Below are 23,472 nucleotides of genomic sequence, written 5' to 3'. Positions count from 1 at the left end.
TTTTAAATATGTAAAAGCTTTTTAATAAACTACATGAAAAGTTTAAGCACTTCAGACTGAGCTGTAGTTGCAAAACATACTGGGCATAGATCACTTCCATTTCTGAAACAGGTTACCTCATCCTGGGTTTTACAGTTTGGTTTTCTGGACATTGAAAAAAAAAATTAAAAAAGATGAAGCTATACCCCTTTTTTTTTTTTTTGAGTGCCATTTTCTTAATGAGAAATTGATGAATGATGACATCTGGCAAGAGAAAAAAAGCATATGGTCTAACTAGCTGTTTCTAGAGAGGTTAAAATCAGCTTTGCAATTTTCTGTGGTTGCCATTATGATTGACAGATCATCAAATAAATCACTCTTCTCCCCCTCTGTGCTGGTCCTCTGTACCATCAAAGACACCAGGGGGTAAATTTGCACTGTACTATATGAGGAATTAGACATGCAAGATCCATTAACATAAATGGGATTTTTGCACCTAATTCCCCACACATCATGCTGAAAAACGTCGCCGTAGGATATAATATTCGTGTTTTCTTCTTTATTCTATTTATAATTTTTAATTATTAATTTCTAGCATAATTGGGTTCTTCTAAAGAAAATTAAATGCTTGGTATGTTACCTAAAATACTGTTTAAGACCCCTTGGGCTTGGTGTGGAGGATGACAGGGAGGGTGAAAATCCCTCAAAGGAAGGGGGGTGGAAGGGATTGTTGATGCCACACTCAGATTGGCTCCTCAACAGGCAGAGCCCAAACCTTACCTCAGCCCACCCATCCCATCCTTACCTCTGTCATAAATAATCCAAATGGATACAACAGCTGAAAACTATAACCAAGTGAAGCCAACTAGAGCATCTCTGGGTCAATGGAATGGGACAAAAAGATGTTGAATTTGAGATTTTTTTCCTTCATAATTCCTCAAAGTTCTAGATAAAGGCAAGCTTTCTGCATGACTTAGATGCAGTCTGCTGCCATTCCTTTGCATTCATTGGAAATTCTGAAACTGACTTATCCAATTTCAATCTGCAGAAATTTTAAATCTTTCATTTTGATAAATGTGCAAATGACACACTTTTTTTTTTTTCCCCCCAGAGGCTTAATGGCTACATTGAAAAAAGTGAAATTCCACTAGAGTGGCATAGGAATGAGATATGAAAAGTTGCTGCTCAGGACATGATTTGCTATCCCAAAACACTTCTGTGCAAACAGAGAACCTTTCTATAAGGAGACAAAGTCATCCTTCACATTCCTCTCTTAAACTGGCAAAGGCACCAGAGCTGTTGAGACTGGAATTGATACTCAACTCTTTGTCTACATAAAATCTGGGTGCTATTGTCCAAAGATTCAAAAAGAAGTGGTCCTTTACACTGAGGGGCTCAAGAAGAGAAGATAATGGACAAAACTTAGGGAACAAATAAACTAACTAAAAAAAATTCATGCAGGAACATGGGGTAGGTTAAAGGGAAAAAAAAAATTACATGAACAACACAGAATTGAGGCTGAGTTTGCTATCACACAGTTTAAGATCTGAATAACTGAGATAATATTAACAAATTGCCAGGTCAGACAAGTAATTTGTTGCCTTTGTCAGAGGCTGAAGAGAAACCAAGGCCAAGAATGGTGTGTCCTTACAGATGATGTCAATGAGGATGAAGCAAACCAGACATTATATTGAGGGAGATAGATACTGAGGGATTTTAACAGAATAGGCAAAAGAACAAGTCCCAAACTGGATTGAAGATCTGAACAAGTTTTGTCTTTTTGAATGGGGTGAGGAAGAAGAGGGAGAAGTGCTGAGATATTGACTACCTTATTTGTTTTGGCTATGATTAATGCTAAAAAAAAAGTCAATGAAACACACCAGAGACAGAAAAACACTGGGTGAAAGAAGAAAGGTCAGAATGGGAGTGTTAGTTTTACAACCTATTCAACACATTTCAGTGTGAAAGACACAATTTAAAACTATTAGATAATATTTAGATCTTGATTTCCAGTGTTTGCTACCACCTTTTCTTCAATACTTTTGGAATTCACATTTTTAAAAAGTGTAAATTCAAACTCTAGACAAAGCACGTTCCTGTAAGAACAGTGTGAACACAGAGCTTATTTGCTATCTTGGTCCTTTTCTGACAAAGCATCACAAGCAGTCCCTCTGTTCCTGACAAGTCTGTTTTATATAATAAGCTTGTTTTGAACAAGTATTTTTGTAAGAAACACCTATGTCTGTAATGATTCCTATCAACTGTTCTGCTTGCTGGTTAATCTAACAGCTTTGCACATCCCTTCAGCAAACAGAGAAAGGAAACCTGCACCCTTTTGCTTCTCGTATGACAAGTTTTTATACAAGAATATGTTTTCACAGAATATAATGGGGCTTTTCATGCTTTCTTTTTCTTAAGATTTTCATTTCCTTTTGCTTTTCAGGAGCATTGATTGAGAAAAAAAATCAATGGTATAGTTCATGCTTACAGCCTCTTCTATATCCAGTCCCCTCATATCTGACATAACCAATTATCCAAACAATGCTACCACCACCTTCATTTCTGCTGAACTATACATACTTCTTTCAATCACTCCTGAAATTACTGAGTGGGAGCTTTTCTGGATGGCTTTTAAAATGGATATACTCATATAGGTCATCATTTCTCTCCGTTACATTAGTTTGCATTTTTCTGTGATGAACAGAACTTGAATTGACAGCTACATTTTTAATGTTTCCTGAACTCTATTTTCATTTATGTAACAGCTTATGGTGCTGAAGCTAAATTCCCTGTGAACATGCTTTCTGTTTGCTACTGCTGGATTACAATGAACATAATTAATAAAACAGCACGGGGCAATTCAAACAGTGTGTCAAACGTGGGACATGACAAACTGAGTCAAATAGATTCACTTTTATATCTATTGCTTGATAAAATGCCCAAGAAGTTACCAGAGATGGTGCCAAGAGATTAAATCTTCTTGTTAATAGCATAGAAAAATCAGTGTTACCTTCAAGAGATTGCTGATAAAAGAATATAGAAATATTTTATTTTCTGGGTAACAACTATGCCTGTTGCCTTTTTATTTTAGATTCTTTATTAGGAGATTCAAAATGCTCTCAGTGATGTAATTCCTGTATTTGTTTTATTTTTGTGGATTCAAGTTTAAGAGTTTGTTTGTGCCTGTTCCTTTAGGGGATATAGCTCCCTGGCACTTGAAAAAATTTGATTTCCAGCAAGGGCACAAAATACATATAGCATGTAGGAAGAATGATCATTAATTTAATTTGCACGTAGGTATGTAAAATATATATGTGTGTATGATCTAAGTTGCCTTCATTGTGGTTTCCACTTACTTTCTCCTGAATAAAACCAGCTAAGTTCCCCAGATATTCAACATTAAATGTATGTTTAGTCCCTTTCTAAACACCAAAGAAAAACTGTGAAGATACCTGTGCATGTAAGTGCACTCTGAGGGCACTGCATGAAAATGGAATATCCCATGCAGCTCATCTCATGCATCTCAAAGGAACTGTCTGCCTGCAAAGTTTACCAAACTGTGGCCTTCAGCATCTTCATGCTGCAATAATAAAGCTTGTGGTTTTATTGCAGGCTAGTTGAGTAGATGAACAATACATCCCTTAAAATGCCAAATGAAGCTGCTATTTCCCAAGCATTGTTGTTCTCTAAATCTGATTCCAGCTCCCTTATCTCCCGTGCTCTCCTCTAAGCAGATTATAATTGATCAGACTTATCAGTAATGTGGGATCTTCAGTTTATTATTTCATGAGCTCATGCTGAAAGGGTTTTTCCCCTGCTCCACACTGAGAACATTTTCTATGGGCTGCTGATGGTAGCACTGACCACTTCTCAGCTCTCTCAGTGCAGATTAACATCTCATTTGTTCTCCCACTTTTGCCTCAAGGTCTCTCAGTGCTGTTACTGCACAGTCATTTCCTCTCAGCTGTATGAGTTTCCATTTTCCCCAATGAACTTGCCTGTGTTCGTTATGAAATTTTACTAAGATAATCTTTCAACAAGATAAACAAAGCAACAAATAATCTTTTCTTTTTTTTTTTTCCAATTCCTTGAACAGGGATGCTGAAAAGGAAGAGCCTAAAAATCACCATGTGAACTATGTAATAGCATTTTTTTTTCTTTATCAGAGGAGGCACATTTTTGACAAGCTGCTTAAGTAGTTTCATAAATATTTTTATCATAATTTATGTTGGTAAAACACCCAAAACAATTTTCTTCAAATGAATTGCAGCCAATGCTGTAATTACAGCCAGTCAGAAGGGCAAGAAGAATTTATTGTTGCTTTCATTACAGTGACATGAGAGATACTGTTCCTCATTGTTCAGCATAATGTTGTCTCCATATTTATATTTACACTCTAGAATGTTCCTACCTCATAAAAAAAACCTAAACCAAACTAATCCATTGAAAATATATTTTAAAAAATATTTGTCAGCATGATTACTGCCTATTTTGTGAATATCGTGGATCTGTTTCTTATAAGACTGATGAAAAAGCGTGATATACATGATGAAGATAGCTAAAGATTCTAAATCTTTAATTTGTTCTTAAAATCTCTTAATTGCTAATAGACAATAGCAATTAAAAATCTGTTAATTGCTAATAGACATTATTCACCAATTTCTCTCAAATTGTGCACTGACTAATGAAGGAAGGAATCTTCCCACATCCTATGGGCAATGACCACACTGCAGATACTCAGTTCTTCATATCCTTGCTTTGATAATCTATAATCTGAAACTGCAAGACTTGCATAGGACAGGACCATTTTATGGCTCTAAGTTACAGACTTGTGTTACTGTGGCTTTTTACAGGAAAACTGTGGGAGAAACCTGCCATGAAGCTAAAATTATTGGAGAAATGCAGCTTCTCTTTTGTGGTTTGCTGCTTTATTCCACACTAGAATACACAGAAAAGAGAATCAAATGTAGACCTGTGCATAAAATTCAGCAGGTTAAAATAGAGACTTCTTTTGAACAATTATCAAGGATGCTGAAATCCAATCAATCATCAAAAACTATCCCAACAGCAAACAGTACAGAGTTTAAATTGATTTTTAAAGGTGAGATATTTAAATCAAGTACCTCACTTAATTATAGATTATTTCTTTCTAGACCAATAAACAAAAGAAATATGGCTAAATAATTTCAAATATTCAGGTTTTACATGAATATGTTACACAAATAATACAAATAAGGTTGTGTTCAAGATATTATAGTAAATCTAATTTCTCTTAATTTCATTCATAATAATATTTGAATTTCTGAGCTGAATATAACCCCATAGATAATAAAAAAGTAGATTTGTCCTTCATTTTTGAGTAAAAAAAAAAATTTTTAAAAATCAAGAAACTCATGCAGTACTGACCTAAACAACAGGTAAGCTTAGAATGAATGTACAAATTTACTCAAGACAGAAATCTGCCTATGCTGTTATATTTTGTAAAACAAACAAAATCCACAGCCTAGTGCAGGACAGAACCTGTTTTGTGTTCCACATGAGGGTATTGCAAGTTCACAAAATGAGCGGTTTGATTTCTTAGACTCTCCTACACAACAGCTGTGCAAGACTGAAACTTGCCTGATAGAAACAGAAGTTGTTTTGTTATCGTGGTTGTGAGGAATGAGTTGGAAATGTGAATACCTATGTCTCAAACAACTAAAAGGAAATAAATCCATAGTATTCAAATCATGATTTTATACCTCTTTATAGTTCACAGACATTTGTCTCCTATTTGAGTACACAGGATTATCTGTGCAGAGGCAGTATCTGATTTTGTCTCACTAAATCCTGTACTTAAAAAACAGAGAAGGAGGAAAGATTCTGACCAAAAAATATGGAAAATATTACCTTAAACGTGTTAGTAGTCCCTGACCTTTCAGACTTGGGTAAGGAATGGACAACCTGTCAAGCAACATTTAAAGCAAACTGAGAACTCCAGACAGGGCAGCTTGCAAGGATAAATCCAACATCCATGATAAAGACAAAGGTCAGGGGACAAATATATGAAAATTACTTTGTACAAGTGAGGACAACAGTACTGTCACATCTGTCAGTTCTTCAGAGCATCTGAATAATAATTTCCCTTGGATCAGGACCCAAATGGGCCTTATAATATGAGACTGTAATTCCCCTTTGGGTAAAAAGCCCTTTAAACACAATGATAGCCTAAAGATGACTGGAACAGGAATAAACAACATCCCTTGGTCACACAGAGGAACCACACTGCAGACACTCACAGGGATGACCAGAATGACCTCAAAGTGAAACAGGCAATGCAGGACAGACTGACACAAAGAGCTTCAGCTAATAAGTGATTGAAATGAGTGATTCAAAGTCATCAGAGCTGGAAGACCAAAGTATTTCCTCTCTGAGTTTGGGTATATGCAGGCAGGTGCAAAAGTTCTTTGCTGTGACAGAAGCTTTTAGCTCAGGACTGGTTGAAGTGTGCATCCCCCTTCTCTGCAGCAGACTGTAAGCACAGGAGAAGGGAGAGATGTGTAATCTGCATCTGTACTCAAAAGATAAAAAAGCAGGAGCCTAGAAAGCTTAAAGTATCACTGTGGTGCAGCTAATGCAAAATCAATGGCAGCAAAACACCTCAGAGCCCGTGTGATGCAGGAGCCTGGCTGGGGGAGAGCCCCCACGAGCTGGAGAGGAAAAGAACTCCTGATGTGAGACTTCTCCCTGTGAAAACAGTCCAGAACCTTTGTCATATTGTGGGGTCTTCATGAAGGGAGATGAGCAGCAAGCTTTAAATACACATCATTTAGAAGACTGCACACATTCAGTGCTTGGATCAAAATTTTTCCACTGACTGAAATGGGAATATATCAAAATAAGGACATGAATTACAATAATAAAAAATACTTTTTTTCTGAACTCCATAGCAAGATAAAAGCTCTATGTCTGATACATTTGCCTTTCTACATTTGTTTTTGCATTTCCCATATCTGATGGCAAGGCACACACACACACTTTGCAGCAAAACAATCCATATTCATTTATGAGAGTGCATTATGTAATTCTGTCTTCAGATAATATAACTGTAATGTGAAGTGAAAAGTGCTGAAAAAATTACTTATCCTGATAAGTGTTTCCCTGTAAATGAAATTCTAAAGGCACCACAACAGTAGGGGTAGTGTTCAGGCTGAAATAAGAATTGAAATTGTACAGAGTATTTTCACCATCCTGGTGGCATGAAATGGGACTGCTCAATGTACAACACATCCTTAATATTTTTTCCAAAAGAAAAAACCCTGATAATCTAAGATTGCTGTGTGAGTGAGCAGTATTGAGCCAGGATTTATCATGGCCATAATGGATGGTAACACACTCACAATGATCCTGTTATGGAGCTCCAACCTCAGAGTCACAACACTTGCCATGCTATAGCAGTGCAATTCACCAATTAGGGAAAAGCATTTGACATTCATTTGTTAAAGAACCTGTTTCTGAAATGGAACAATGGGTCAAGATGAGGCAATTACTATTTACACATTTACCCAGCTGTGTGACAGCACAGGTAGAGCACACACAAAAGCAGCTGAGAGTGGAACAACAACCTGGGAACTGCCCCAGCCATCTCTGTCTGCTTTGCTCTGTGCCATCCTCCATCCTGCTCCCCTCCAATGCCAAGGAGCCTGAGCAGTGTGGCCAAGTGCTATGATTTCTCTGAGTAAAGCAGTGCTGAGATTACCCTGCCCAGAGTGAGAGCCAGAGGGGCTGAGGAGAGGTTTGAGTTTACTCTGAGTGCTACACGCTGCCCTTGGCTCAGCTTGTAATGAGCTTTTCCTCTGCAGAGGGGAATCCCCAGGGCTTGGGGCACAAGAGTGAATAGAGAAGGACATTGCTTCGTGTCCATGTTAGTACAGGGCTGTGTTTTGAGGAGAGGGATGTAAAATGAAAGAGAAATTGAGAGGTAAATGGGGAAAATTAAAAGAAGAGGGAAAAGAGAAGACAAACTGGAGATGTGTGAGAAACAATAGGAAAGGGAGACACAAGAGATAAAAACATCACCAAGGAATGAAATACTTGCAGTAGCAAGGAAGCAACAGGATAAGAAAATGACTCTTCAGTTACTGTTTTACGTGGTTCTGTTTACCCAAAGCACAGAGATGAAACATAAAATGATTAACAGCCAAAAGAGTAAAGAATATTTGTTGCCATCTATCAGTGTGGAAAGTAAATTCAAGTTCACGTAGAAGGAAACATCAAACTTTCTAGCATTTAAAAAGTCAAGGTTAGATTATTTTAAATTAAATTTTAAATTCAGGTGAAATTTATAATTTGTTGAACAGCTGCTGACATTTTTGTTTTTTCCCCAGACTCCCAGAGAGGCTAGAAGGCTTTATCTCAAAGAAGAGAGGGAGAACAGGAATCAAATTCTTCCTGAAAAGATGAATACATAAAAACATTCAACCTGTGATGTCCCTTGGTTCTGATCTCAATCTTAGCCTTTAAATCAGCACAACTCATTGTCACTGAGGAGAAGATATGGAATAGGAAGGCAAATCACACAGGTATGTGTGGGGAAGCAGCAAACCTAGCAAAGAACATTTCTAGATGAACTAACAACCCTTCATGAATAATAAATACCAGGATGCAGCCATCCAGGTTATTTCTGTCACCAGCTTCTTTGTATAGTGCTTTATATCAACAGAAAGTTATTCTTAAATACTTGCACAGTGTTTCTTCTTTGGTGGTGTTTTACACATATGCAGGATTACACAAATCAGATATGGAAAAGGACAGGAAACTCACTGGTTTGTGGCCACAGAGGTTTGGTTATTTTGAATAACATTGTAATTCAAATTATAGTAAGGTTAAGAGTGGGATTCTGAACAGTTCATGATAAACAACTGTTACAGTGATCATTTCATCTTAATGTCAGGGAGATTTCATCCTGATGATTCAAATCTCTTTTTGCTTTAGCACCTGTATTGCTCTTAAAAGCAGCACCTGTATTGCTCTTAAAAGTATTTCCCTTAAAACAGGCAGGCCTCTGACACCAGGGGTGAGGCTCTGTAGAGTTACCTCAAGATCACAGCAGACAAGACTTACACGATCAGTAAGTGTTGGAATGCATGAAAAAATCCATATTACAAATAATCAAAGACAGGATAAAAATAAACACCCATGGGTAAAGGGGTGACATTTGTCACCCAATGTCAGAGTGCCCATCCTTCCTTCTTGTGCTCCAAGTCACAGCTGTAACTGCAGCCAAGGGTTTATGGGCTCACATTTCCTTTCCTTTACTTACCCAACAGAACAACTGCCTGCCTCAGAAAAATCTTATTCAATAAAGATCTCTGGTCTTAGATTTTGCAATAATACCCACAGCATGCCAGTGGGTCAAACACCACCGATAATTTCATACTAAATACTGATTAAACATGAACCCTACACAAGTATTACACCTGAAGTCAGGGAATTTTTTGTTTCTTCATTCTTCCACCAATCCTAAAGAGGAAGATGTGCTTAGAGCAAACTCTTTCAGGCTCCAGCTCCATCTCAAACACTGGCAGTCCCTGCTAATCACTCTAAGTGCATCCCTGATTTGTTTACCAGGGAAACTGCCACTTGTCAAACAGCTCTCAGTGCTGTTGTTTACACGCTGCAGATGTAAATCATGATGTGACCATGCCAATGTGACAGCAGCAAAGTGTCTGAGCTCCTTGGAGGAGATGAGATGACAGGGAACAGAACAGACCTGCACAGCTGACAATTCCTGACACTGAACATAGGTTGTTGATTTTAGCCATTATTTTTTCAGTTTTACATAAAATCGCTTTGGTGACTTATAAATATTATCAAGGAGGAGAGGCCACCTCACTTCCCAGAGCTGTGGGTCACACAAGAAAAGCTGTCAGAGCAGAGTCAAAGACAGGCAGGCCTTTGGAGATGGCATTTTGTCCTGCCTGGTGATTTCATGAGTCCACCATGCCCTTTGGAAGGCAAAGATGCATTGCTACTGAAATGGGGAGTAGACAAGAGGACAAAGATATCTTTTCTTTCTCTTCATCTAGTCTTCAATAATGAAAAATTAATTTCATTTAAAAGCAAACATGCTGACTTAGATACTTTCTCAAACTGGCATGCCACCATCCCTTCAAAATTTTCCAAGAAAGAACAAAGACTCCTACCTGAACCAAGTCCACTGCAAACAGGAAAAGGAGAGAGATGTGGAAGACAACACAAACCTGGTATAATAATTTGGTCAGGGCTACACAATAAATCAAAAAAACCTAGCAATTAACATTCATTTTCACTCTGTAAAAGCACCTTGTTACTGCTTAAACAGCTTGTTAATATTCATTGTGACAGTGGTTTGGTGCAAACCTATTGCTGCAATTCAGAAAATGCTGTAATGTAAAGTCCCTTCTGGGGTGTGGGGGCACAGCTGGTTCTGAAACCCAGCTCAACCCCAGCAACCCCTTTGGGCTCCACCTTGGCCTTCACAGAAAATGCACAGCTGGGGAAAAGGAGGAGTGGGAGGTGATGACCTCTGAGACCCCATTTTGAACCACATCTCATCTGCAGTGATCAAAGAAAGGATTTCAGATATTTTATGTTCTCCAGCTGTATTTTGAAGCATGTTGACTTTTTCTCCTTTCTCAAAAGAATTTGCATACATGCTAAATTCAGCATACAAACAAGAATGCGAGGAATAAACTTAATGGCTTTTCCCTAAATGCCCACAATTTTCCATTACTAAATTGCAAGTTAGTCAAACTTCTAGTGGAAGGTGTCCCTGCCCATGGCAGAGGGGCTGGAACTAAATAATTTTTAAGGTCTTTTCCAACCCAAACCATTCTACAATTTTAATCCCCCATTCCAACTTACATTAAACAAAACCCAAAGTAAGTACATTAAACTTACATTAAACAAACCCCAAAAATGTATATGATTTAAAATAGCTTAATAACTTCCACTTGTGTCCATCCCAAAACTTGACACCAACGTGTATATATAAAACACTATGAATTAATTTTATTTCCTTCAGTCCTCTCAACATGAGGTCATCAGCAGAAGGAGGTTTAACACAGATGCTTAAACTGCACCTGGATTGGATAGTAGATGATGAAAATTTCCACCCCATCCTAAATTCTCCACTTCTGAGAGGGTCAGAAAAGATAAAAAGGCTTGAAAAGTCACCTGAGGTAGCAAAGCAAGTCTAAAGTAGTGTTAGCTGGAGGTTTTTGTTGAGTGTGGTCCTGGCCCCCTCACCCCAGTCCCTGTAGGTGTTTTCTGTGAGTGCTCAGGCAGTGCTGTTTTCACGGGCACGTGCACAGAGCACAGACATGGGCACCTACACCCTGCGAGGGCTTAGGGATATTTTGTGCCTGGATTCTGGGGTTAGATCCAGGGAACACAGAAGGAAATTGGACACATTTGGTACTCTCTGCTGCTTAAGCTGATGCCCAACAAGCAGTTCACTGCCACAACACCCAAGCTGCTGCTGGAATTGTCACTGGTGGGGAGTCAGATATTCACCACTGTCACTGCCTGTCCCAGGCCAGCTCCAAATCCAACAGCAGTTCTGCTGAGGCCATGAACTGAGTTGCTGGGCTAAGAGTTTGAATCAGAAATAGGTGTCAAATTGGCGTCACATCGTCTCACCAAGTCTCTCAGGGAGGAATGGTTGCCTGCAGAACGCTTCATTCCACGAGAATTATGAGTAATGCAGCAGGGAGGAAAAACAAAGAACAGAAGGCAACCTCTCCCTCTCTGAACGGGGGCACTGTGTTGTCATTAATGACTAACACCAGAAAGTGTCTGGAAAAGCTGCAACAATAAGCATAAGGGAAACTGAAGCAATCACATCACACTTTCACAGCTATAAAATCTCTCTGACATGCTTGGCAAGGAAGTTTAGTGTGAAGGGACTAGTATATGCAGGATGTAGTAGCAGCAGATAAAGAATGAAAAAAGCCTCTGCATTTGTTGATTAATCACAAGCTTGTCCTTGAGTTCCCTTCAAACTTTTGACCATGACAAAAATTTTTTTAAAAAATTATCCAAGGAAAGAGAATGACACCATGTTCTGAGAGTGAAACATCAACAAGGCACCATCAAATTTGACAAATCTCTAGCAATACACTGTGTATTACCCTACATGACTGGATGAAATTAGGGGCTGTCAAAGTCAGTAACTAAGTCCAGCAGCAATTTGAGACAGATGGATCTTGTGGAGAAAACCTGAGCATCCTCAAAATGCTCTTTATTCAGCAGTTAGGTTGTTGTAACTGGGAATAGAAATTTAAAAATAGAAGAAACTTTCATTTGAGGAAGCTGGAAGTCTTAAATCAAAGCCTGGAATCCCAAAAGCAGCATTTTTTGCTTGAAACACATAAAAATTTTGGTACCTATGGATAAAACCTGGCTTTTTCCACGAGCATTGTGCCACATTTGTATGTTGTGGCAATAATTTTCAGCTTTGGAATTTTCCTCCTAAAACAAAGCCATTCTCCACATAAAACCATATTTTGAAAGACTGTGTAAGGCCCATGGAATATCCCTTTTTGCAGCTGGACAAATTTCCATGAAGAAAATAGGTATTTTGGGTAGCTGATAACTGCATTGAAGGAAATTCCGCGGCAGAAACTCACTGTACATGAACAGGGTGCATCAGGCAGGTCAAAACCTTGTTCCTCTTTGTTTTGTTCCTCACACAAACAATTTGGGCAAAATTATCAAGAAATTAAGTGTGGTTTTTTTTTTTTCCCATTCCTTTTTTGTTTCTTTTCTGTACTGCAGTTAATTTAGGAAAACATTTTCTAAGGTATGCCCTAAAATTTCTCAGAGCTACCAGGGAGTAATTTCCTCAGCCTAATCTCCTCCACAAGATTGTAAAAACTGTAGGATAAAAGGGGAACTGTGGCGATTTACCTACTAATTAGTTGCTCTTATTAAGAGGAGCGAGATAATTGATTTTAGGATGCACTACCCCTTATTAAGACCTAATTTAACTGTATATCAAAGACTAATTAAATGGCATTACTCCATCTCACTGATGAGTTTTGATGCTTGGTGAATAGATTTGGGTGAAAAATGAACACTCAGTAATAGATTTCTAATTCACATAGATAACTATGAACTAAGAAGCTGAGCAAAGGGAATTTTGCATTATCTAAAACTAACACATTTTTTGGTATTCCTTGACACGGATATTCTGAAATGAAAAAAATAAAACATTTAAACACCTGCTGAGAACTACAGGGAAAGGGAAAGACAATGAAAAGGCTCTCTGTGTAAAGTGGTTATTTAAACATTTAGGTAATTTTCTTACAGTGAGGAATTAAATTTGTGAAAAGACTATGTTCTTTCGTGTGTATTCATCTGTTTATTCTGCAGAGCTTTGTAGCTACATAAAGAGATGACAAATAATATATACTATTTGACAAATAATATATACTATTTATTTGTGCCATTTTTTAAAAGCATTTAAAGAAAACAGACTTCAGAATTATTTGAATTTCTGATTATTCCAATACCTTGCAGCATTGAAGTTATTTAGTGCTGAAAAGGAATGAAGAGACTGAATTACATGCCTCCAATTCTTTGAAATCGTCTGCAAGTTAAAATAAATATGAAATAAGAAAAGATTAAGTTGCTTTTGTGCAAAAGAATGGCAGGGACTGAGTTTACTAATAAATCCTTCAATATTCATTTAAATGAAATTATCTCTCCTAAAATAATTCCTTTAGCAATCCAGTGTCTGGTTCAATAAAAAACAACTTAAAGTAAATTTGAGTGTGTAAAGGAAATAAATGCAAAGCTTTAATCCCATCAATCTACCCTCTAAATAAAATGTTTTGTCCTCTAGACAGAATTGCTCTGACAATACAACCTCATCATTCTATTTAATCTCTCAGGTCATGGCCCCAGAGATTATGATGAGCTGTCTCTCAAAGCCACTCTGTGCTGCAGTACAGCATCTCTTGGATAAATCACAGGATCCTCACCCAAAAAAACAAAGACTTCACTACAGCTCTGGGGTGTATTTCCTTGTTTCTATTGGTTTCTTTCATTGGCAAGAACATAACTGCATATGGGAGCATCAGTCATGTGTCACTTCTCCATTCATTTTTGGCCAAGGTGTGACATACAAAAACAACAATCTATAGCTTTTAGACATTTAAAGAAACTGTACAGACTGAGGGTTATTCACTTGAAACTACAACTTGAAGGTACAGAGTTATGCTGTATTAGCTGAAGGATATTTACACATTAATTATTCTTCTACTAATTCAAGTAGAAATAGCAATACTCTAAAGGAAAACAAATATTTATTTCAGCATTTGCACAAATCGTATTTATAACTAGATATGCAAGCAAACTACTTATATAAACATTCCCTAAAGAACCTTGGCTATGACCAGCCTTGCAGCCAAGCTATACATGGAAGATTTTTGAGCAAATTATTGCAACAGAATTTACTCTTCAGTTTGTAGAAAATGCGGGGTATTTCATATATTAAGGCATTTATATCCAAATACATAAATGCTGCTAGAGAAAACTTGCAGCTTTCTAAAAAAGAACTAAAATGCAAATAAACTTAAATATTACATTAAGAATATAATGCTTTTCCTTCTTATTTAAAACATGTCCTTTGTAAGCACGTGGAAGTTGCTGGCTGGATTTAGAAATGCACATCCCCTCACCCTTCTCTACATTTGCACCTTTGTGACTGCAGATACACACTGGGTGCAAAAATACTCGCATTCAATTGCTGTGCTACTAACCACCATTTTATTCATGTTTTTGGCTAGTGCTCAGTCCTACTATCACAAATATTTGCTAGATCAGCTGGTGAAGAATGGGTATGTTCAGGAATTTGGGTCTGAATACTGATCCAACACAACAGGCAAAGCAATGTTGCTCTAAAGACCTTTTCCCAAAAATGCACGCTAAACTTAAAATAGCAACACAAAATATTCCACAACCCTTTGGCACTTTTACTCAACTCACTCCTTATTTTCTTCATTTGAATTTTGCTCTTTCAAGATTTTTGCTGGCACTTTCTGATTAACACCTTGAGAGATTTCAGTACCATCATAGGACTTTCATATCCTACTTCAGGTCTCTTTATACTTAAAACAGAGACTAACATTAAGTGAATGCAACCCTTGATCATAAATTGCCCATTCTGCTGACATGAAAAAGATACCTCACTATTGCATAAGAAAACTACAGGAAGAAAAGTGAACAGTTTGGAGACTTCACTTTAATGTGAGAATAATGAATTTTCTCTTAATGGAGAATTGCTGTGATAATCACTGCAGGCTTTGCTACAGGAGTCACAGAGATTCTATTCCTCAACATAATTTTAAGATGCCCATTGGCTTAATGGCAAAAAACCAATATCAGTGCTCAATATTCTGCTACAAGGACAGCCCCCTTTTCTGTTTTGCTAAAGACACTGGCACAAGGATGTATTTGGCATTAAAATACAGGATGTAATATCGGAGAGAAGAACAACTATTCCAATTAATTTCCCTGCACTGATGAAAAGGTTAAAATAGGGGAAGTTAAAATATCAAGTTGGATTTTTTTTTGTTGTTTACTCAGTGAGCAAGAAGAACACCAGGCAGCTAAATAAAAAAAAAATCCAAAACTATTACTGCCTTACCCTCTCCAATTAACATTTACAAAAAGGAAAATCTGACAGTATTCAATAGCCAAGTCTTAGCAATTATTAAAAAGCACAACTCAAGTAATCAAGCAATTCATATATTACTAAAGAAAGAACCAACAGTAGAACATGCTAAATGGCCAGACAAGTTCTCTACAAACAAGTATTGTAGAATGCCAGCAACAATGTATGGTAATGAGTTAGCTATAATTAGTACCACAAGCCTTAAAATAACTCCATCCTCCCAAGTTTGCTGTATCCTGGATATGATTAAATCTTTTTTTTTTTTTCTCCCCAGCATAACTAAAATGGTAATTGAAAGCTGATTTAGGATCAAAGACAATCTCAAGTTTATAAATAGTTGTAGCTGGCTGTGAAGTCTTCTCGTCAGAATTTCTTGAAAGTGCTACAATAGTTGTATACTTGCAGGAACTAAACTGAAATCAGATATTTTCTGAAAGACTTATGGACAGGAAAAGAGCTCTGAGGAGGGAAAAAACCCACAAATACTTTATCATAGAATCTACACCACTAAGCACTGTTAGATGAAGGCCATTATAAAACAGTATATTTGATGTATCTGAAAAAACCCAAAACCAAAAACCAGACCCCACCACAAAAAAAACAAAAAAACAAAAAAACAACAGTTCCAACACCACTAGCGAGCAAATACCAATTACCACTGAGAAGCCCAAATTACTTGTGTAATTCTTTATTCTTTTCATCCAATGTTTTCACAGGACACCAGCAATTACAGGAGCTTTGGTTTTTATTCATGATTGGCAAAATCCTAGCTTATAATCCCTCTAGGTACCAACCTCAATATTTGCAGTTGTATTTAAATTATTTTCTGCTATTTTACCATAGTTTCTGAAACAATGTACTTTAAGTTTCTAAAGCAGTTCCACAAATATGCACTTTTAGAAGTGTTCTTTTTTGCATTATATGAGGCAGCAAAGCAAGACAGAAGCAGAGGAAACTTTCAGAGACAAAAGAAACTTGCTACCCAATATCCCTTCCTCAAGTGACCTCCAAGGTTGTTTGTGGAGCTAAACAACCCAAAAACCTTTGGGATTGAAACGAAAGTGTCAGTTCCAAATGCAATTGATCACATTTAATGATACTTCAGATGCAGAGAAAGAGTTCCCAAGCTGAAGAAAAGTGTGAAGCAACAATTTTGCATAAACCATGAGCTCTCCTATTAACTGAATCTCAACAAAAACCCCACAGAGAATGTGGCTTTGAATTGCTGAAACTTATGTTAAATTTTCATTAAGTGTAATTACCACCTCATGAGAAACTGGATTAATACACCCCATTCATACACAGTGTGTAAAAAACGTCCCCTGTGAATTGCTGGTATATATTCTAATCCAGTTGTTTGCGACACATCTGGATTGCATTAATTTATTTTAATACATTTCTTATTAAAAAACTACTAGTAGAACTCTTTATTCTAAATTTTTGTCCTCATGAACAATCTGACCATTTCATTTTAGGGATCTGAAGGAATAAATATGATTAATACAGTTGAAGGCATGACCTCTGATACAAACATCAACTTCCCAAGTTGTTTTTCTCCCCTTCTTATCAGTGCTGAATAATTAACACATGCACAAAACCTGAGCTCATAGCTGAAAAGTGCACTTGAATATTTGAGACCTGCTTAGAGGCTGATGACCTTTCAGGTAGGGAAGTGAGAGATCAGATCCAACAACTTGATTACAGGTTGTGGTGCATTAGCATCACAAATGCCAGAGCCCTGGGGACCAGAGGCTGGGGATGAGGCAACAGGACAACATTATTCAATCACCAGGTGAAACATGCCAAGTGAAAGGATGAGAATTTCCACTGTCAATTTGTGTAACTCTTATGTTTCTCTAAGTTGCTGACCATGTCTTCCCCCCACCAAATAGGTTAGTTTTCTCTAATTTCACTACTACTTTCCCAGAATAATCAGTCTAAATTTCTCACTCTTCTAACATGACTTTTCACCTGGCTGTGCCACATATGTGCTACAGCTTTTTCATCTGGCACTTCTGTGTAAGCTGCATGTATGAGCAACCCTGTGATCATCTTTAATTATCCAAACAGAGAAATCATGGAAATAGCACCCTTGAGAGTTGCTGTGCTGACTCTCAAAATTCACAAATAGGTCTTTCAGTACATCTCTGACTTGCAAGGGCAAAGGGAAGCTGCAGACAGACACAACCCCTCGTGTCACCAGTTTATATGTGCCATAATCTTCTGCTGACAAGATCTTTCTGCTGAGAGAAAGAACCATATTGTGAAACAGGCCTCTAAACACCCAGAGAAATGAGTCATTAAGAAGTGCTGGGGCAGCTACAGGAAGACAGAAATCCCTCCTCAGCCATTCCTTACAAGAGTAGACTGCCAGCCAGTGAGGCAGGGAGAGCCATTGAGCACCTTGCTGCACCCAGACCTGAGCAAGGCAGCAGCAGCAACCAATCCAAGCACTTAAAACACTCCTGATTACATCCTAGGCCTTGAATTTTCACCAGGGAGCCAAAGCACTGGGAATAACAGCTATATTTTTATTTTCCCAAATCACAGGACTTCCTGCCAGAGGCAGCCCAGGACAAGGCAAGCAGAGTGCTGCAAGTGCCAGTAGGGATCTCAAACCCCCAGGACTGCAGCATGTCCAACAATGGATATTGTGCATTCTGCAGAGCACAAACCTATCAGCACAGCTCAGGAGGCAGATCAATAGATTATAAGGAACCTCACAGCCATCACAATGTCCTCTCTTCTCAAAAGAGACCCTCACTCAGTGATATAGGCATGTCTATATGGTCTGTTTTCACTGCAGCTGTGGGAGTTGCAGGTGTATATATATACACAAGTATGTATACATACACATATATATTTTATATATACATACAGAAGTGGGTATTCAGATGCATTCACATGTACACAGACATAATCTTAAAGATCTGAACATATAAACCTTCCACTGAAGAACCCAAAAGGAACCATTACACTGGAAATCCTTTTGAAACCCACACAATGAGTTTATATAAAAATCACACTGGAACTAGATTGAGATCTATTTCAGAAACAAAGTGCACAAGCTCATGACAATGAACACCAAATGCATTTTTTAAGAGAGATATTTTTTAAGAGAGAAATAGACTAAATGCTTGAGCAAATGTGGCAAAAATTAAGAGCAGTTAAAGGCAATAATCAAGTTGACTTCTCAGAGAGAAAAAAAATCAAGCAGTATATAGAAATAAGGTGACTGCAAAAGATGAAAAGATAGCACAGAGATATGAATGCAAAATTTGCACAACAGCATGGAAAGTGAAAGTGTGATTAAAAATTAACCCAAAATGATCACAACAAGGACAATTATGGATATTGAAGCAGCAAGACTGATGCTGACTCTGAGAGGAGTTGCACAGCCTATAGAATTCACAAGCTCTTTGGATGAGCAAGAAACATTTTTCAAGAATTTAGCTTACAATACGCCTGCTGTCATTCACAAGCATTACCTTGAGGAGACTTTCAGCAGGGGATGAACTCTGAAAACACTTCACAGAGAGGTGTTTGGATTTCCACGTCGAGCCTGAAAAACAGAAAATCACTGGTTAAAGCCATCAGCTTATGACACAGAGGTAGTACTGGCAAAAGTGACAGAAAATATCCATATAAGAAATCTGCCCACTGAACAGAGAAAGTGTCAAGGAGAGAGGTGGATTAGTGGCTTTATCTCAGAAGTGACAGATTTCTGCATTTCAGAAGTGCCGTGCTGGAGTGGGTGATGGAAGGACTTACACGATCAAGGAGAACCTGTGGTTCACCAATAGCTGAGGGTTTTGATTTGATCTAAACTCTTTTGTAAAATCCCAAGATTAACCCCATACAGCCACTTTTCCCCTTTGAATTCCAGGGAGATGTATTCCAGGGAGATTGAACAACACTGGAAATATATCCCAATGATATAACCTGAGAACAGGTTAGGAAAAAGTCTGGTTTCAACCTCCCTTCTACACCTCCCCACCCACCCAAGGAATAAAAAGCAGTTTTGGGTTGCAATAAACTTTGTTGTATATGCAGCTAGAAGGCAGCATATTCTTTTCATGTCTCATTTAAAGACAGATCATCAGGAAGTCATTATATTGGGAAGATTGGATCTCTGCACTGTTGTGGTGTAATTGAGCACCGCTGTACACAAATATTGTAGATAATAAAACATAAAAAGGTTTGCAGTATTGGACTTGTCCTTTTTCCTAAACTGTGGTGTTAGGTTTAATCCATCAGCAAAAATAAAGAAAGTTTCCTCCAAACTTAAACAGAATTTGGTGGATTAGAATATATTTTCTTAATTATTGTAAACAGTTTAAAAATTAGATAACCTAACCTATGATTCTGGCTATTTTGTCTGAACTCCACCTCTGTCTGACAGAGGGTTGCAACCAGGACAGGGGGCTACTACCAGCACGTAAGGAAGCAGTGGGGAGGGAGGAAAAGCAGGCAGCCTATTTTAATGGACATGTCTCAATTCACAGGTCAGCAGTGCCTATGCTGCTTTTAAGTCAGCACCAATGCCCTGATGATGTTTTTAAGCTGCTTCTTGCAACATCAGGATCACCATGGATGACAGACTTGCTGCAGGCTAAATTCAAGGAATATGCAGAGATCCTGTAAGGGTTACAGATACTTCAATATATCATGTCTGCTCTGGCAGGGGATAATATTAGTGCTATTGAGATAAGGGTGCAGTGGTGCTGTTTGAAAAGATCAGCATCCTGCCTGCTGGGCTGTGATAAACAGTGGTGTGTTTCACACTTTGGGGGGGAGCAGGGACAGCCCCAGGCAGGCACTCCAGAGCAGCAGGGAGACACAAACAACCTCGTGGTGTGCTGGGAGCAGCAGCAATTCTCCACGAGGGAGCTCCTTGGTGGTGTGCTGGGAGTAGGAACAGCTCTGCATAAGTGAACTTGTTTGTGATGTGGTGGGAGCAGCAGCAATTCTGCATTCCTGAACTCACACACTGCACAGCTTCTATCTCACTCACTTCAGCATCGTAGGAGCTCGACTCAGCTGCTACAGGGTTCAGGTTCTGATCAGAAAATAGGATAAAGACTTGAAGAGAAGGGGCAGAGAGCAAAAATTCAACACAGAAGAATGGAGCCAAGTGAAGACCACACAGCTACATTTACTCTATGACAGAGGGCCAGACAGATTTGCTCCATAAAGGTGTGAATACCACATTTTCATTCTACCTACAGCAACAAAATGACACACCACCACTTTGAAGTGTGTTGGTTTCCAATACACAGCAAAGAATTCTCTCCTCCTACAGAAGGCATTTTTGTTTTAGTGACTTTTTGAAGAAAGGAGAATACTTAGCAATTACTTAAGGTTAAAAAAAAGCTGAAAAAAACCCCTGCATTCAGAAGATTTTTTTATGCACACAACTAAACAGCTTTACAAAATTTTACTCATCTCTTTTTCCTTTTCTCCTTACTACATCTGTTCAAAACTATCCTTGTATATTAAATACTACCTCTAAACTTTCCAAGCATGCTTCTCTTCCTTTTGAAAGGACAGGTGCTTATCCATAAGTGGCTTTGTCAATCTGAGAGCATGGGCCAAATGCAAATGCACAGGTAAGATCATAATCATAAACAGAGTTCTGAGCAAAAAGGATTTGTTTCAGACCTAGAAGGAAAAACTGTGACATTTCCAAAAATTAATTGAAATTCTGGAAATCTTACTCCCCAGTAATTTGTGGGTTAAGAGTTTCAGCTCTGGCAACTTTAGAATTATCATTTTTAAGAAAGTTAAGTTATAAGAGGTTCTTATAGATTTGTAGTGATGAAGAGTTGCTCCTGTAACTTCAGTTCAGCAGAACTGCTTAAGAATTATTAGAAGAAGACAAAGAACATTTCCTTCAGAATACTCTCTCTACAAACAATAAAAGTAACTACCTGAAAGCAATTTCCTCTCCTAGACTGTCTTAATATTAACAGAATCATAAACACTTAAGACAGCATTCCCCTCACATCTCCATTATTAATCTCTTAAAGCTGAGTTATGAACAACATAAAACATTAATGCATCATGCCCTAATAATTGTTGTCTTATTAGAACATTTGCCCCATATGGCTTGTTAGATGGTTTGTGTTCATAAGGAGAAGTTCCCATTTACCAGAAGATATTAAAAAAACCCAGCATCCAAAACAAAAAAAACACACCCTGTCAATATTACTTCCATCAACAGCATTTTCATAAATTAATAAAAAATTAATGAAGCAGACAAAATGTAGTAATCTGGTTAAATATTAATTTAGGAGCACGTCTGCTGAACTTTGAGCAGTATTTACTGACAGCACCTGAGCCCCCACCCTGTGCTGCTGAGAGCAGATTCTGTGCTCCCACAGGAGCAGAGGGATGCCCTCACCCTGCTGGGAGCAGCCACAGCCCAGCACTGCTGGCCAGAGAGGGCTGAAGCCAGCACCAGCAATCCCAGTTGCTGCTCACCAGCCCCTGTGCTTGCTCTACACCTGAGGAGCTGGGCTGGCAAACTGTGCCTCAAAGAGCAAGGGCTGCCACAGACATCAAAGGAATGCAGCCAAGTGCTCATCAGCCTCTGAGATGGTTAAAAACACACCCCAAAAGGAGATGGGAGAGTTCTCAACCACAGCTGAAACTTGAAAACTCAAGACTTCTATCGTGTAGATTATTTCATAAAAATATGCAAATTTACACTGCTGCTTTAAACTTCAATTGTATGGTACTAAGTACTTTGATAAGCCAAATCCACTAAATTCAGACTAGAGGAATGAGGCTTGTTTTCCATTTTCTGCTTCCTGCCTAAACACCACAATTGCTTGCTCTTTAATTTTGGAGTTTGCAGTCAGCAGTGATCCTACAAGAGAGATTTATCTTTCAACAAACTTGGACCAGTCAGAAAACATAGCAGAAGAGGGATTTAAAAAGATAATAGTCTGTCTGACTATAAATAAATTTCCCATCAAAGCCATTCCTAACAATGTTTCATTAACAAAAACTGTATAACCAATACCTATAGGTACATTTGCCAAGAGAGGAATGGTGGGGCAGTTCAGCCAGAGAACCTGGACACACAGGTCTGTGCATTCCAATTCCACCTCAACTCACTCTGATTCCATCTCACCAACTGTCTTGGAGCTCAGGAGCCACTCACAAAGTGTTTGCTTCAATTCCTCCATCTGTATAATGGCAATGATATCTAATTCAGAGGGATGCTGTGAGGATTAATTAGTTAATGTTGGTAAGTGCTTTGAAGATGAAAAGAGCTACCGAAGAGATAATCAGTTTTACAGTCTCTAAAAGCTTTTACCATGTCTGCAGAATTATTTTGGAGTACCACAGGAATATCATCAGGGAGAATCTGTCATTTATCACCTACACCCAGAAAAGGGGAGGGGGTGGGGGCTGGAGGGTTGGAAGGAACAGGTATGAAAATATTTCAGTGTTAAATCATCTGTCCTGCTCTGAAATCTGCAGACAAACAGCACAAAGCTCAGACTTCCTTTGTACAATCTACCTGTACATTCCTGCCATTTTCTTAAGAAAACAAACACCAAATGGCTTTGTTGACTTAACACTTCCCTTCTTCCTAATTTGAAATTCAGAAACTACAGTGATGTTTAGGGTTTTTTCTGTGTGTTTGAATATCCTGGCTTTTTCTCAGTAAGTATACTATAAAGAACTGAAAGATGACCTCTCAGTCTCTGAAAAAATGTCTTTAAGGTAAATTATATATGTTTAGTTTTGGAAGATTTACTTTTGGTTGCCTAGAAGGTCTT

At 38.1% G+C, this 23,472-nt stretch overlaps 1 protein-coding gene across 1 annotated transcript in view; it reads right to left on the bottom strand.

Moving 5' to 3' along the window:
• Positions 1 to 23,472, bottom strand: part of TENM2 (teneurin transmembrane protein 2) — an 884,487-nt gene that overhangs the window by 722,207 nt on the left and 138,808 nt on the right. Inside the window, exon 2 of the mRNA XM_077186468.1 lies at positions 19,168 to 19,241. The gene's annotated coding sequence lies outside the window, so the exon portion shown is untranslated. The remainder of the gene's footprint in view (positions 1 to 19,167; positions 19,242 to 23,472) is intronic.

This window comes from Agelaius phoeniceus, chromosome 15 (genome assembly GCF_051311805.1).
Source record: "Agelaius phoeniceus isolate bAgePho1 chromosome 15, bAgePho1.hap1, whole genome shotgun sequence".
NCBI classification, from domain to species: domain Eukaryota; kingdom Metazoa; phylum Chordata; class Aves; order Passeriformes; family Icteridae; genus Agelaius; species Agelaius phoeniceus.
The sequence above is the reverse complement of the archived record's forward strand: the minus strand, read 5'-3'. Positions and strand labels throughout refer to the sequence as shown.